At 46.1% G+C, this 13,710-nt stretch overlaps 1 protein-coding gene across 1 annotated transcript in view; it reads left to right on the top strand.

Moving 5' to 3' along the window:
- The window catches only part of LOC144772934 (P2Y purinoceptor 8-like), a 378,444-nt gene that overhangs the window by 106,033 nt on the left and 258,701 nt on the right, over window positions 1–13,710 (top strand). The window lies entirely within an intron of this gene.

Raw genomic sequence — 13,710 nt, 5'->3', positions numbered from 1 at the left:
AGACTAAGACGCAACACCTGACTAGCGCCCGACTGACTGGATACGAACTGACTCTGCTTGCACCCCACATCACGCTGAAAAGATGCACCACACTGAACCCAGCCACCTTGTTGCCTCTGCCCGAAAACGACCCAAATGTCCCCCTATACATGACTGTGTGACCCTCACAGACGAACAGACTAGGAGTAGAGTTGACCTCCGAGACACCGCTTTCACAGACTCTGATGGAGAGCTATGGGTAGACGGCTCTTGCATCAAACTCTCCGACGGCACCACCTCAGCTGCCTATGCAGTAACGACAGCCCGAACAGTAATTGAGACAGCCCGCATCACACAACGATCCGCACAGGCGGCAGAACTGATTGCCCTCACACGAGCATGTATTATAGCGACAGGGACCACGGCAAACATTTACACGGACAGTCAGTACGCCTTCGGAGTGGTTCACCATTTTGGACTCTTGTGGAGAGAAAGGGAATTCCTGACGTCCCACGGCACGCCCATCCTCCACGGAGAGCTAGTCTCCGCCCTGATTGAAGCAGTTCTCCCCAAACGATTAGCCGTAATCAAATGCCAAGCACACAGAAAGGTGACGGACATCATAGGACAGGGAAACGCACTAGCCGACATCACTGCCCGAACCACAGCTGAGAATAGGACGACAACCCGCATGTATGTGACCAGGTCACAGGCAGAAAAATTGACTGACGCTAGGGAAACGATTAAGGACATCCAGATGGCCAGCTCACCACCCGAATTAACTGAATGGGCACGGGTGGGATTGAAAGACGATGAAGGCTGCTGGCGGACAAAAGACACAAACAAATGGTTGCTGCCTGACTCGTACCTGATCCCCATACTGACTATGGCACACTCCCCCGCACACATAGGATCTGCCCCCATGATCGAACTCATCTCCAGGGTCTGGCACAACGACAAAATTCCCGACTCAGCCAGACGCTTGGTCCAGCAATGCCTTATCTGCCTGCAACACAACCCTGGGAAAGGAACTGTGGTACCCCGGGGAGGGTTTGGGGTCCCCGACCATCCCTTTGAGGTCCTCCAGATGGACTACATCCAACTAGAAAGATGCCAAAGCCTGAAGTATGTATTAGTCATTGTGTGTGCCTTCAGCAAATGGGTAGAAGCCTATCCAACCGTGATAACACTGCCATGACCACTGCCAAAGTACTACTGAAAGAGTTTTTCCCTCGCTACGGCCTTTGTCGAATTCTATGGAGCGACAACGGCCCCCACTTTATAGCTGAAGTTATCCAACTAATCTTGAAAGGGTTGGGTGTAAAACAAAGGTTTCATGCAGTCTTTCACCCCCAATCTGCTGGCTTAGTTGAGCGACACAACGCCACACTGAAACTAAAACTGTCGAAGATAGTGGCCACCACAGGACTTAAACGGCCAGATGCCCTCCCACTGGCATTACTATCGATGCGCTCCACTCCCACTAAGCACCATTTGACCCCCTACGAGGTTGTATTTGGGCGATCGATGAACCTCTGGACTGCCCCTAAACCGACCTCCATTCACGACGTCCCGGATGTCCTACTGTCTGATTACTTGTGCAAATTGACTAAAACGTTGTCTGTCATTCATCAGCAGGTGCAGCAGGCCATCCCCGATGCTTCCAGGGGTCCGGGTCACGATATCCAACCGGGGGATTATGTGCTGATCCGAAATTTCCAACGGGCAAAGAGTCTGGAACCCCGGTGGACGGGCCCCTGGCAAGTACTGATCACCACCCGGACGGCTCTTCGAGTGGAGGGGAAACAACACTGGCTGCACGCACACCATTGTAAAAAGGTCTCCTCGACCCTGGCCACGACAGAAAACGTCAGCACCCAAGAAGAGCTCCTGAACAAAGACCGGCCATCACTGAACTGTTACCCTGATACCGAGGCACTCGACCTTGCAAAATTCTCAGATCCCACTGTGCCATCCAGGGAAGGGTATTTCCTGCGTCGAAAGGAGGAAGCTTTGGCTAAGTAGACCACAGACTAAGTTGAATCTCTGAACGGTAGCCTACACACAACCAAGGGTTACCCGGAGAGAAGCTAAACGAAGTCTGCGGTTCTGCCCACTACCGAGCACCTCGAAGATGATGGAAGCGCCAGATAAGAAGATGATGGAAGCGCCAGATACCCACTATAGGAACCCAAAGACTGACAGTATGCACAAATCAAAGACAATTGCCCTTTTCATTTTTCTCCTCTTTTGCCTCCTCCTCATGACTTCCTTCTGGATCGTGGAAGAGAGTGCACCCGCTCATCAGATATTGCTGACCACTGCACAGCCAACCACTATGAAAGAGCATCACCTGATCTCCCTTTCGCCTCAGCTCCGAGAAAGGCGTAAGGAGTTCTGGAACAATTCCTTCGTGCAAATGTTGCACCAACACAACCTTGCCGCCAACGCCACAAACTGCTGGATCTGCGGGTTACTCCCGCATGCCGCCGGACACTCCATCCCTTTCATCCCCTCCCCCTTCTCAGTTCATGGCTCCTGCCTTGCCTGGTTGATCCTCTTGCAAGAGAGCTACAAGGACAACGCCACTTCTGATCAAACAGTGTCACACTTCTACCATGGGTTCTGGCTGAACAAAAGTGGGAGGACATCTGCTCCCTTTTGTCCTTTGACCTCTGGTTCCTCCTTTCATATGGACATCCCTGCCAAGGAACGAGTTGAAATGCAGGTGTTCCATAATCCAGCCAGACCCACCTTCTCCTACCTACGGAAACGAACTGCTGCCACTCTGACTGTGGCTCTGTCTGTCATCAATGTCACGGGCCTTGTGTGCCTCGAAAGCCTGGGAACGCAGCTGGTGGGTCGCAGTTCCTCCCACATCACCAGAACATTGAACTCAATTGATCCCCCCTCCTTTGTTGCTTCTCCGAATATGTACTTTGTTTGTGGCACCAAAGCTTACACTTGGCTTCCAAAAGGTTGGGGGGGTACTTGCTACATTGCCTTCGTTCTCCCTCCAACGTACGTGGCCCCAGCAAACCATCACCGGCAGAAGCACGCAAGAGACATTGAACAAGCCGACTCCATCGGAGCACAGTTCCTGGATGCAGTGAAGGGACTTGTTCCTCTGTGGGGCCCAATGGCAAACAGCCGCGCCATCCGACACCTGACCCAGGCAGTAGAAACGACCATGAACATCACGGCTGGCATCGTCACTAACAATACGGCCGAGCTTCAGGCAGTCCGCCTGGTGGCTCTTCAGAACCGCCTTGTTCTAGATGTGGTTCTAGCTGACCGTGGAGGAGCATGCCGGATCATCGGATCCAGCTGTTGCACCTACGTGCCAGATAACTCGCCCTCAGTCTACAAAGCTATCGAGCACCTCCACAGACTTTCCTCAGAGGTTCACCAGGAGCAAGAAGGATGGTCGCTTGGGAGCTGGTTTTGGGGCACTTTGAAGGACTGGGGATGGAGGTTGTTTACATTTATATTGATACCGGTCGTGGTACTGTGTGGGTGTTGCCTAGGTATTCAATGCTTGCCACCTTTGTGCTCACTCATCGCTAACTGCATGTGCCCTAAGACTCCGAATTTCGACACTGAACGTATGAACGCTTTGTATGATATCGAAATACGTAATCTAATGGGGATAGACATAAATTGACAAGCTGGCTAGATATGTTGAAAAGGGAGGACTGTTAAAATCTGGATTGTGGCGTAAACATTATCGGCGCCATCTTGTCCTTTTCAGATCCATACGTGCGCGTAAGCAGCGACCATTTTTTGATTGCCATGGCCTCTCTGCCCACTCCCGATAGGCAGCGTCTCCCTCTCTTTCCCTCGCTCCCCAGCCTCGCAAGCATCCCCGACAACCCCCTGTCTCTCCTGCTTGGGTCATAAACGCACCTCCAGCGCGACCCTGCCTCCGAGCCACATCCCGTGCCGAACCCCCTCACTCTTTCATCTCATTCATAGAACAGGCCCTTTTGATAACCTTTTCCTCCCTGCCCGATTGTCCGGCCTGACCCCAGGCCATCACTTAGCTCAGCAGATGCAGTTTATTGCCCCCTACAGTAGGACCTCGCCCCACATCAAAGGAGCAGGGATTAATCAATGCCTTCACCCCCCCCCCTAGATCCGACCGATCGCCCACATTCCTGTTCCCAGCGGAATGTCCAGCTGCGCGATAGCCATCATGCTGTGATTTGGGTGGGGACCTCTACTGTAGATATGTGTGAGAACGGGCCTGAACCGAGGATTCCAAAGATGCCTTTGTGAACTTCAAAGCAATACCACGGATGTCATAAATGTAATAAAGCCATAAACCTGTGTATAAGAGGCCAGGCCTCAGAGATGCGGAGAGAGCACCTCGAGAAGATACCCTGTTGTCTGATTTGACGTGTTCTGCTCCGTCGGAATAAAACTTCTGTTTCCTGCCTTCCAGTCTCCAGCGCCTGCCTCTTTATTTGGTAACCGAGAGTTGGGTGAGAGGCGGCTAACGCCGGGCAAACCTTGAGAAGGGGTAATCGACCTGATCTGCCTGACCCTTTTTCCTCAGGCCCGTAGTTTTTTGTCCAAGGGAGCATCACGCATCTCTGTGACTCTGGCGTATACTTCACATGAGTGAGTACAACCGATAAGTTGAAATTGGGAAAATAACAGACTGCCAAGTCACACCAAATATCACAAGGAGAGGGTAAAAGGGTGAGTGTAAAGTAATTTATTGCCATATGAGAGGGGAGGCCAGCCTACTGCTGGGGATTATTTTTCTACATTATGAAAACTAAAAGACCCTTCTTATTTTGTAGTATTTTTCCTGAAAGCTTGGAATGAACCTCCTAAACAGAGGTCGAATGGTGGATTAGTTCATATCAATAGCTTTTCAACAAATTACTTTAAATTGAAAGTTTTAAAGAAACTTTCCTTTAAAAGTTGTTGGAATAGCATTTGTTTACATTCATAGGCTGGACATTTCTCCATCTCTCCCATCAGAGAAAACTCATAAAAGAGCAGAGACAGGAGGTTCATTCGCATTTTGTTTGTCAAACACTAAAACTATATTTAGTCTTCCTACTATTGAGTAAGGTTACTTGTCTCCACCACGATTTGCTGCCATCTCAATTTCTCTTTATAGGGTGATGTTTGTCTGTAAATTGCTGCTTATATATTTGCTTATTTTAAATGTGTTTTTTTGCGATTAAGAAAATTACTTTAGCACCTATGAATGTTAGTTGCACTACAATTAATTTATATTTTTTGATTTCTGTTTTCACCTCTACTCCTCCATTCTTCTATCATTTTAATTTTCTTTCCCTTTATACGTCTTTTCTTTCCAACTCTCTGCACACACAAAATCCTAATATAAAAGTTTTATTTCTCATTTGATATCTGCAGTACTTGATTCAGTCTTTGCTTTTGAATTTAGACTATTGGATTGCCACTATGTTTGTTAATATTAATTTTGACATATTTGTTCTGTACTTCAGTTATGATGATCGAGCGTTGTTATGCCTATGTGGTACCCACATATATACATCTATATATATTTTAAACAAAACTTTATAAACGAAAAAACACGAAGAGAGGGTGAATAGACTTAGGCGTGGCGCAGATCAACAAACCCTCAAGAAGCTGCCAATTTTTGGTTTGGTCTCTATCAAGGTGATGTTATGCTTGTTCTGTCTACACTGGGCATTAAGCAAGAGGGGTTACAAATCTCTCCAGTAGGAGATGGCGGAAGCCGGATCACAATGTAGCTCCGATAGAAGGGTATTCTCGGGGTCATACCATGTGTGCTGCTGTCTGTGTTGTATTCATTTAGCCTATAATGGAAACTTGAATTGCTGCTTGTGCTGTTCCTGAAAATGAATGAGGATAAAACAGTATTTTTAAAGTGCAGTGTTTGACTAAAAACAGGTATCTTAGCACCTGTCTGTGTGGATTAAAACACTTATTGCCCCTGGCCATGGGGCAATCTTATTTTTTCCGTGAGGGGAAGCATGCAGTTCTCCCACAGATGTTGTTCCTCTCTGCGTGAGGGAAGCATATCCTGATCATGGTTGTTTTGAACTTGAAGCACGTGTGTCTGTCAGAGGCGTAGTTATTAATAGTGGCTACCCGCTAAGGCGGAGGAGCGTCGCCCGCCAGCTCTCTGAGTAGTGAAAAAAGGAAAACAAGCATTGAAAATGCAATAGGTCTTGCCTTTGATTAAGTTAAAGCCATTTGCTTTGCTAATGGTGTTGTATAGCAAAGCAAATGGCTTTAACTTAATAAAAGGCGAGACCTATTGCATTTTCAATGCTTGTTCCAGTATGATGTTACTTTTTTTCAGGCAGTATGTTACTGCAGTTGAGTGCATAATTTGAATTGAATTGCTTCCAGGTGTTTATAGCGGGGCACAATTGGGTTGCAGCTGAAGGCAGTGTGAGTTTCTCTCAGTGGGGCAGTATGGTGTTCAGTGGGGGAGAGGATGTGGCACTCTGCCGATGACAGAAACTGCAAGGCTCTGAGACAAACGGCTTGTGATAGCACTTTTAAGCATATTTGGGACATTCTGAAAATGGCAAGGTTTTCAGATGAATGTGTAGTGTTTACCAATAACAACCGAGCGCATGTGTGCATTGTCAATTTTAAATAAATGTGGAAAAATACTAGCTGTAGCGTCGTCTTTTGCTTGTGACAAAAATAAATGTGGATAAATACAGAAAAGATGCCCCAAAAATATATATGGATAAATACAGACGGAAATGGCAAAAAAATAAATACCATAAAACTGGGAGCCCTACTTATGATGATGAAAAGTCAACTATCGAGCTTGTAATGTGGAAGTATGTGCTTTATTGTGACATTAGGCACAAAGGGGCTGATTTTGAGTTGGATGGTTATTGAAAATTGACTAATTTGCAGAGGATCTTTTAAGGCATGTGCTGGAGTTTTCTACACTGAGGTATGAAGCTCCATCAGAAGGTGTACTGCTTCCTCAGCATTTGTGTGTCACAATATTTTAGTCAAAATTTTGACCTGAAAAAATATTACATCTGCAGTATCGTCTACCACTATATCATCATAGTCGGTATATTAAGGTAACTATAGATTAACCATTCTAAATTCCACATCTACTTCTCTTTCCAATTTGGTGGTGGATATTATGGGTGCAACATTTTTTATGCCACCACAATGATATTGAAATAATGCCACCAAATAATATTGACCCCAGAGGATGGTTTCTCAGAGGCCTTTAAATGGCTCATGGTGGGAGTACACATGACCCCCATCCCCCAAGAAAACAGGTTGCCAACCTGCTCCCTCAGCCCTGGCCCATCCATGGTGCTTTTGTTTGAAAAAGGTCAGGTTTTATTTTTATTTTTTAATTATACCACAGATCTCCATATCCTGTTTTTGCCACCATGGGGTGCGGCTGGGACACCAACATGCCTAGGAGCTCAGGGCCATCTTACCCTGCCCCCTATATCTTTCTTCAGGACTCATGCATGAATGTTAACAATAGTATATCATTCCACAACCAAATACTTAATTTCAAGCATCTCAGAAAATTTGAATTTGCACTTTAAGGGCCAGATGTTCGACCCACCAATTTGCGACTCACAAATTGGGATGCACAACAGTGTCTGAGACACTGTTTGAGATTTCCAATGGGGTCACAAATTGCATGCCTCTTGCATATTAATGAGGCTGTCGCAATTTGCGATCCCATTGGGAATGGCTGGCACTTCCAGGGATGGTAGCCTGCTGAGGTCAGCAGACCTCCATGTCTGGAACTGCTCTTAAATAAAGCAGTTTAAAAAAAAAATGCAGCCCGTTTGGGATGCATTTCAAAAATAAAAATGAAACTTACTAGTTTTATTTTTTAAGGGCAGGCAGTGGTCTCTGGTAAAACCACTGCCTGCCCTTAAAAAATATTTTGAGAGCCACTCACAAAGGGGAAGGGGACACCTTCTCATGTGCGAGTAGTTTTCCACCCTTCTATGGAGGATGGTAAACTGCGACTGTTTTGCAACCTCAATTGCGGTCGCAAAACAGTCATACATAGCTTCAGGAGTTGCTATTAGGAAGGGATGCCCTTGGAATGCACCTTCCTAATAGAAAGTCGCTAATCCTATTTTTCGAGTCGCAAATTGATTTGCGCCTCACAAAATAGGATTAGTACATGGGCCATACATTTTTTGAGGTCACAAATGGTTGTAAACCCCATTTACGCCCGCAAAAAACATTAGTACATCTGGCCGTAAGTGTTTAACATAAGTAAATGCCCCAGCTTCAGCAGTGCTAAAACAATTCCCAGGTCATGTTTTCCTGGTCAGTAGTGAATTTGACGACCAGTTCACAGTGTGAAGTGGGACTTTTTTGGTCTCCTGCTGGGCCAGCATTGCTACTGAGTGCCCCACACTCAATTAATTCTCATAGTGGTGGCCCGCCCTCCAAGGGGTGACACCGTAGGCAAAGTTTTGTAAGCTGATGGGCTTATGGTGCAATGTTTTCTGAACTGCGTCGGCTGAGGTGCTCAATTGGATGCAGCCACTCAACTTTTACTTTTCTCTTTTTAGGTCTAGCACGCATGGGCTGCACATGCGCAGTCTCGCTGGCGAGATTTTATGTTTTTGAGGGCTTTCAAGTATCAGGCTTTAAGCCCTGCCCCTCTTTCCCATTGGCCGGCATCACCGTTTATGCTAAATGGTGGCCAGTCATTGGGAAAGAGCACTTTGTGACGTAGACTTTTCTCTTTGTCAGCCGGCCCACTTAGACGGCTCGTCTGACTTCCTCCCGTCGCAAAAGTTTTCTTATCTTTATGGGGCCATGTGTTTCAAACACATGGCCCCATAAAGACAAGCTCCGCCGCCTGTTAATTTTTGCATCTCGCTTTCACTTTTGAAAGTGCGATGCAAAAATAAACCGTGGCTGCCTGGCGAGTGCTTGTTCTTCTAGCACTTGTATGTGTGCCCATGTGTAGTGACGTATGTGCATGAATTCATCATCACGGTGGTCCGCCACAGCGCCATGAACACTAATCTTGCATGTGTCATGATATGCATCCGTGTACACATCATCATCCTTGTTAATTATTTTCACAAGGCTGTTTCACATCAGCAAAAAAAGCTTTAGCTAAGCCAGCAGCTCTGCATTTCTTTTAAAAGTCTAAACTGCTTTCTCTGTGCGCCTGCATCTACATTTTTTCCTTTCCTTAAAGAGGCTCCCGGCAGTTTTATCTTAATTTTTTCACGCACCTGTGCAGTTATAACATCGCTTTTAATGTGCTTCCCCCTGAACTAAGCGCTCCATGACCCTTTTAGGAACCTGTGTGGTGCAGTAAGGGCCGCTTCAGGCATGGCGAGCTGGGCCCAGGCCGTAAAACAACTGTCTTCATAAAGGCCCGTGAGTCTGTTTAAAGTGCTTCTAATTGTTTCAAACGTGCTGCAGTTGTTGTTTTAGCATCCTATCAGCCCCCTACCATGGCCTCCCATCTATCTCTCACCCCTGCTGCTATACATCATCACCCCCAGCAAACAACTTGAAACCAGTCCGAGGAAGCTAAGTTGTGGGGGATTCCGATGGGTGGGGAGGGGCGGAGATGTGTTCAGAGGCAAGGCGCTTCCATGGTGTAGTAATGAGCCACGGAACTACCTTTGAAAAGGGGCCGATGACTCAATTTTATTTACTGGCACTGGCAAGGGAGGCACATTTTTTCCGCCAGGGCGCTATTGAAGCAAAGGCCGTCTCTGAGTGCCCTCACAGCAGGATCTGCTCGTTATACAATGTATTGCCGTAGGAGGAGTATTGATTCCGGATCGAAGCAGTGTAAAGATGCTTTCTTACTACCTTACTGTTTGCATGAAGTTTAAAGAACCATAGTCTGTGGTTATGTTGCATAGATTGAAATATTTATGCATTGTTAATCTTAGAGTAAAGTATTTTATCCAGAAACTTGTTTAAAATATTCTTCATTCCTCTGGGCTGTTAAAAGCAGTTTGAATAATTCAGTGGAGGAATACCCACCTCCCTGTGTTGCTGTGTTCCGTGATATTTTCCTGGTGTGTGTCGGGCGCCTCGAAGACACGCCAAATTTTCCTCTACGCTATATAGCACTTATCTGTGCTCTGTTTGACTGTTTTCAAAGCCTGATCTAAAGCACACTGGCTTCAGAAAATCAAGCCGAAAGGAAGGCACTGTTTGCATAGTTAATGAGGTATGTGAAAAGCTCTGTGATCTGCACATGCTCACTACCCCTGGGATTTAATCAGCCATGTGTACAGTACAGCCTCTTCTGTGCTTTGCCTTCTAATGCACTCACTCACAAGTCCCTTAGCAGCTACTTGGTGTTTGCTCTATGTTTAAGTGATGGTAACAAACGGCGGTGTTTGTTTGTTCGCCCAGCTACACACCCTCCCCGGTCACAAAAAGATATGTATATATTTTTTGTAATTGCCTAAATCTCTGCATACATCATTTTGACAGATAAGCAGATTTCTGAGATCTTCCAATCATGCTCAGTCACTAACAACCTGTGAACTCTGGAATGTTCAGAGCTCCATAGAGGACCATGATGAGACTCAGGGCCAACAAGGGCTGGTGCAGACCTTTTGCTCTAACATTCCAACTCTTTGCTCGGTGTTTCTCCATATTTATTTTAGAAAATTCTACTCTGAATGGGTGGAATATTGGATTTGTAATAACATTGTAGAACTTTAGCCTTGGGCTGTTCCGGTTGTTAAGATCCCTATTCGCGGTCATGAGGCACATGCTATAACTTTGGAGGAGGGACTTTAACAATTTTTATTGCTGTTGAAAGCGAACTTCCATTTTAGTCCCCCTCTCTCTTCCACTACCCTGTACGTCTTGTGTTTATCACAGTTGCAGGTTACTTTACATCCCTGCTCTCTCCTTTTCTTAATGTTATTCCATCTTTCTCTTCCTTTCTCCATTTTCTGCCTTACTCTATTTCTCAAGAGGTTAAAGTCTAATGGTTGAAAGTAAATCCCAGCCGCTAAAAATTTGTGCTCGTACCCAACATGAAATTAAATGAAATGAAAGGAGGATTTATAAAGCGCATGGCTGCCCGTGAGCGTCCCAGCGCTAGTGAGTGAGCTAACGGAATGAGAGTGAGGGATTATGGAAAGAGCCAAGTTTTCAGGAGCCTACGGAAAGCAAGCACCGGAAAACACTGACACAAATTAAGCACTTCTTTTGCCACCTGCCTGTTAGTTGGCAAAACAAGACTTCCTTCATCAATTTTCTCTCTTTATCTGCAGATAGCATATGATAGCCTGGAAATGTGCTGCCTGCTCTGACTAACCACTGGCAAGTCTCTCCAGTTAAGGGCATATAGGCTACCTCTGATATCCCAGGCCCCAGTGCCTAATTTTGGCCAGTGGGTTGCACCAACTCTTGTTTAACATGCCCGAGATTCTCTGTGTCCGCCTCCCGGGAGACTCAGTCCAGATTGTTACCTGAAACTGCCGCATCCTGATCCACCTGCCATCACCAAGGACCAGGCATAGATGGCACATCCTGTTTTGTAAGTGCTCGATGGGGGTTTGGGTCTACACCCATCACTGTGGATCCTGAGGGTTTTCAACAGGTCTTTGTCTTAAACACTTTGGAATTAACAGTCATGTTTAAGCCACCAGCCAGTCGCTGGAAAAGAAAAAAAAGTTCTAGGCACCACGTGTAACAGAAAATCGAAAACACATTCAGCAAAAAAATATAAAAAGATAGATGCATGCGAAAGAAACCCCTGGGTACACATGCTGCTTGACCAATCTGACAAGCGTGCTCGACCTGTGATCAAGTGGTAACGGGCTGTTTTTCACAAAGTAAAGACCGTATATTTCCTCATTTCACAACTCCCCGCGGTGAAGTATTGCAGCCACTCCTCACAAGCACCCATTTGAGTAAAGAGAGCAGGTTGCCCACCCCTGAGGTCACCACCGCAGCCTGCTCTCCTGCGTGCTAGGAGAAAGGGTGCCTGGATTCAGTGTGGGAGTCTGGGGCGTGAGGGTGGTGCCACTAGCTCTGAATATCTGGCATTCCTCAGACCCTTTCAGCTGCCAGGGTGAGAGAAGAGGCGGCTTGCGCATCCTGCGGGGCATTGACATACAATCCACAGCATAGCCCACGGGAGAAGGGCATGGGGGGGCGGAATCAGATAAGAGGGGAGGGACGGGGACACAGAGCAATCAAACGACAGGGTTGATCAAGGGATGATACCGGAGGGGTGGGTATAGGGCAAGGTGGCTGGGTGGCACGGGGAGCGATCGACAGGAGGCAATCCGTGCCTAAGAAAAACAAGCATTGAAAATGCAATAGGTCGCTCCTTTGATTAATTTAAAGCAATTTGCTTTGCTAATGGTATTGTATAGCAAAGCAAATGGCATTAACTTAATAAAAGGCGAGACCTGTTGCATTTTCAATGCTTGTTCTAAATAGCTGGTGTGCTTTTTATCTTTTTTCCCTGCCTGAATGGGACATACCAGATCCACATGATAGGGGTCTGGAGGGAAGCCCCACAGGTCCCGCAAACTCGGCTAGCTCTCCACTTGGTTGACACTACTCCATGTGCTGGCAGTGGAGCTGGCTGCATTTCCCTCACACATCTGCTTTTTCTTCTGCTCAGACACTTTTATGTGCGGCAGGTGTAGTTTGGTATGTGCTCTTTGCTGCCCTAGACCTGGGCTCTTGAAGCAGGAGGAGCACTTAAACAATGCTCCTGGCGATCCCTTCCTAAATGAGAAACAAAGGAGCTTGACAACACTTGTTAGATCCTTCCTAACTCAGGGCATTTTCAATCTCTGGGGCAATAAAAGTTCAAAGAAGTGGAATGTGATTTATTTTATTTACTACCTTTGTAAGCTTTGTAAGTTTCACATTTGTAGAACCATTGTATGCAACCCAAAAAAGTATGGTATTGATTTACATTTGATAAGTGGCTAAGGTTTTATTTAGATTTTTTATAAACTTTTTTTTGTCATTTTCAGAAAACAGTAGGCTACATTATGCAGCGATGGAACAGCAGATTTTCGATGGAGCTTATAAAATCCAAATTTTCTTTACAGATATCAACATTTCTAAGCATTGACCAGGAAGTGGCTCCTTTGCTGGCTTATACCCTGATATTCCATTACACCATACTACCATAGGTTGTCCTCCACATAGCACAATCTCATTCAGTCACCGTCACTCTCACCCGTGCTAGCGTCAGTGGAGTATGTTTCTGATATGTCTGAAGTTACTACAGGTAAAGTAACTGCACTTCTGAGTTCTCTCCATACACTCAGGGGCATATTATCAAGGGGGTTTATCTCCGCTTTTTTGGCTTTAAAAGCCAAGAAAGCGGAGATAAAATTATCTCCCTATTACCTAGCTGTCACTAACACCAGTTAGCGACAGCTAGTAGGAGATAGCGACACTGGAAACAGTCGCTAACATCGCTATCTCCTATTACCTAGCTGTCACTAACACCAGTTAGCGACAGCTAGTAGGAGATAGCGACACTGGAAACAGTCGCTAACATCGCTATCTCCTATTACCAACTTTTGGAGATATTCGCGCTAAGCGCGAATATCTCCAAATGCTAACACCTGCCGCTGAGCAGTTCTTAGCCATGTTATCCAATGGTAGGTGTATAACATGGCTAAGAGCATTAGCTCGGTAATGCATGAATATCGCTGACTTTTCAGCGATATTCATGCATTGCGGCCGATTTTTATCGCATTTGCG

Source organism: Lissotriton helveticus, chromosome 8 (assembly GCF_964261635.1).
Source record: "Lissotriton helveticus chromosome 8, aLisHel1.1, whole genome shotgun sequence".
NCBI lineage: Eukaryota > Metazoa > Chordata > Amphibia > Caudata > Salamandridae > Lissotriton > Lissotriton helveticus.
This window is presented reverse-complemented; position numbering and strand designations above follow the sequence as displayed.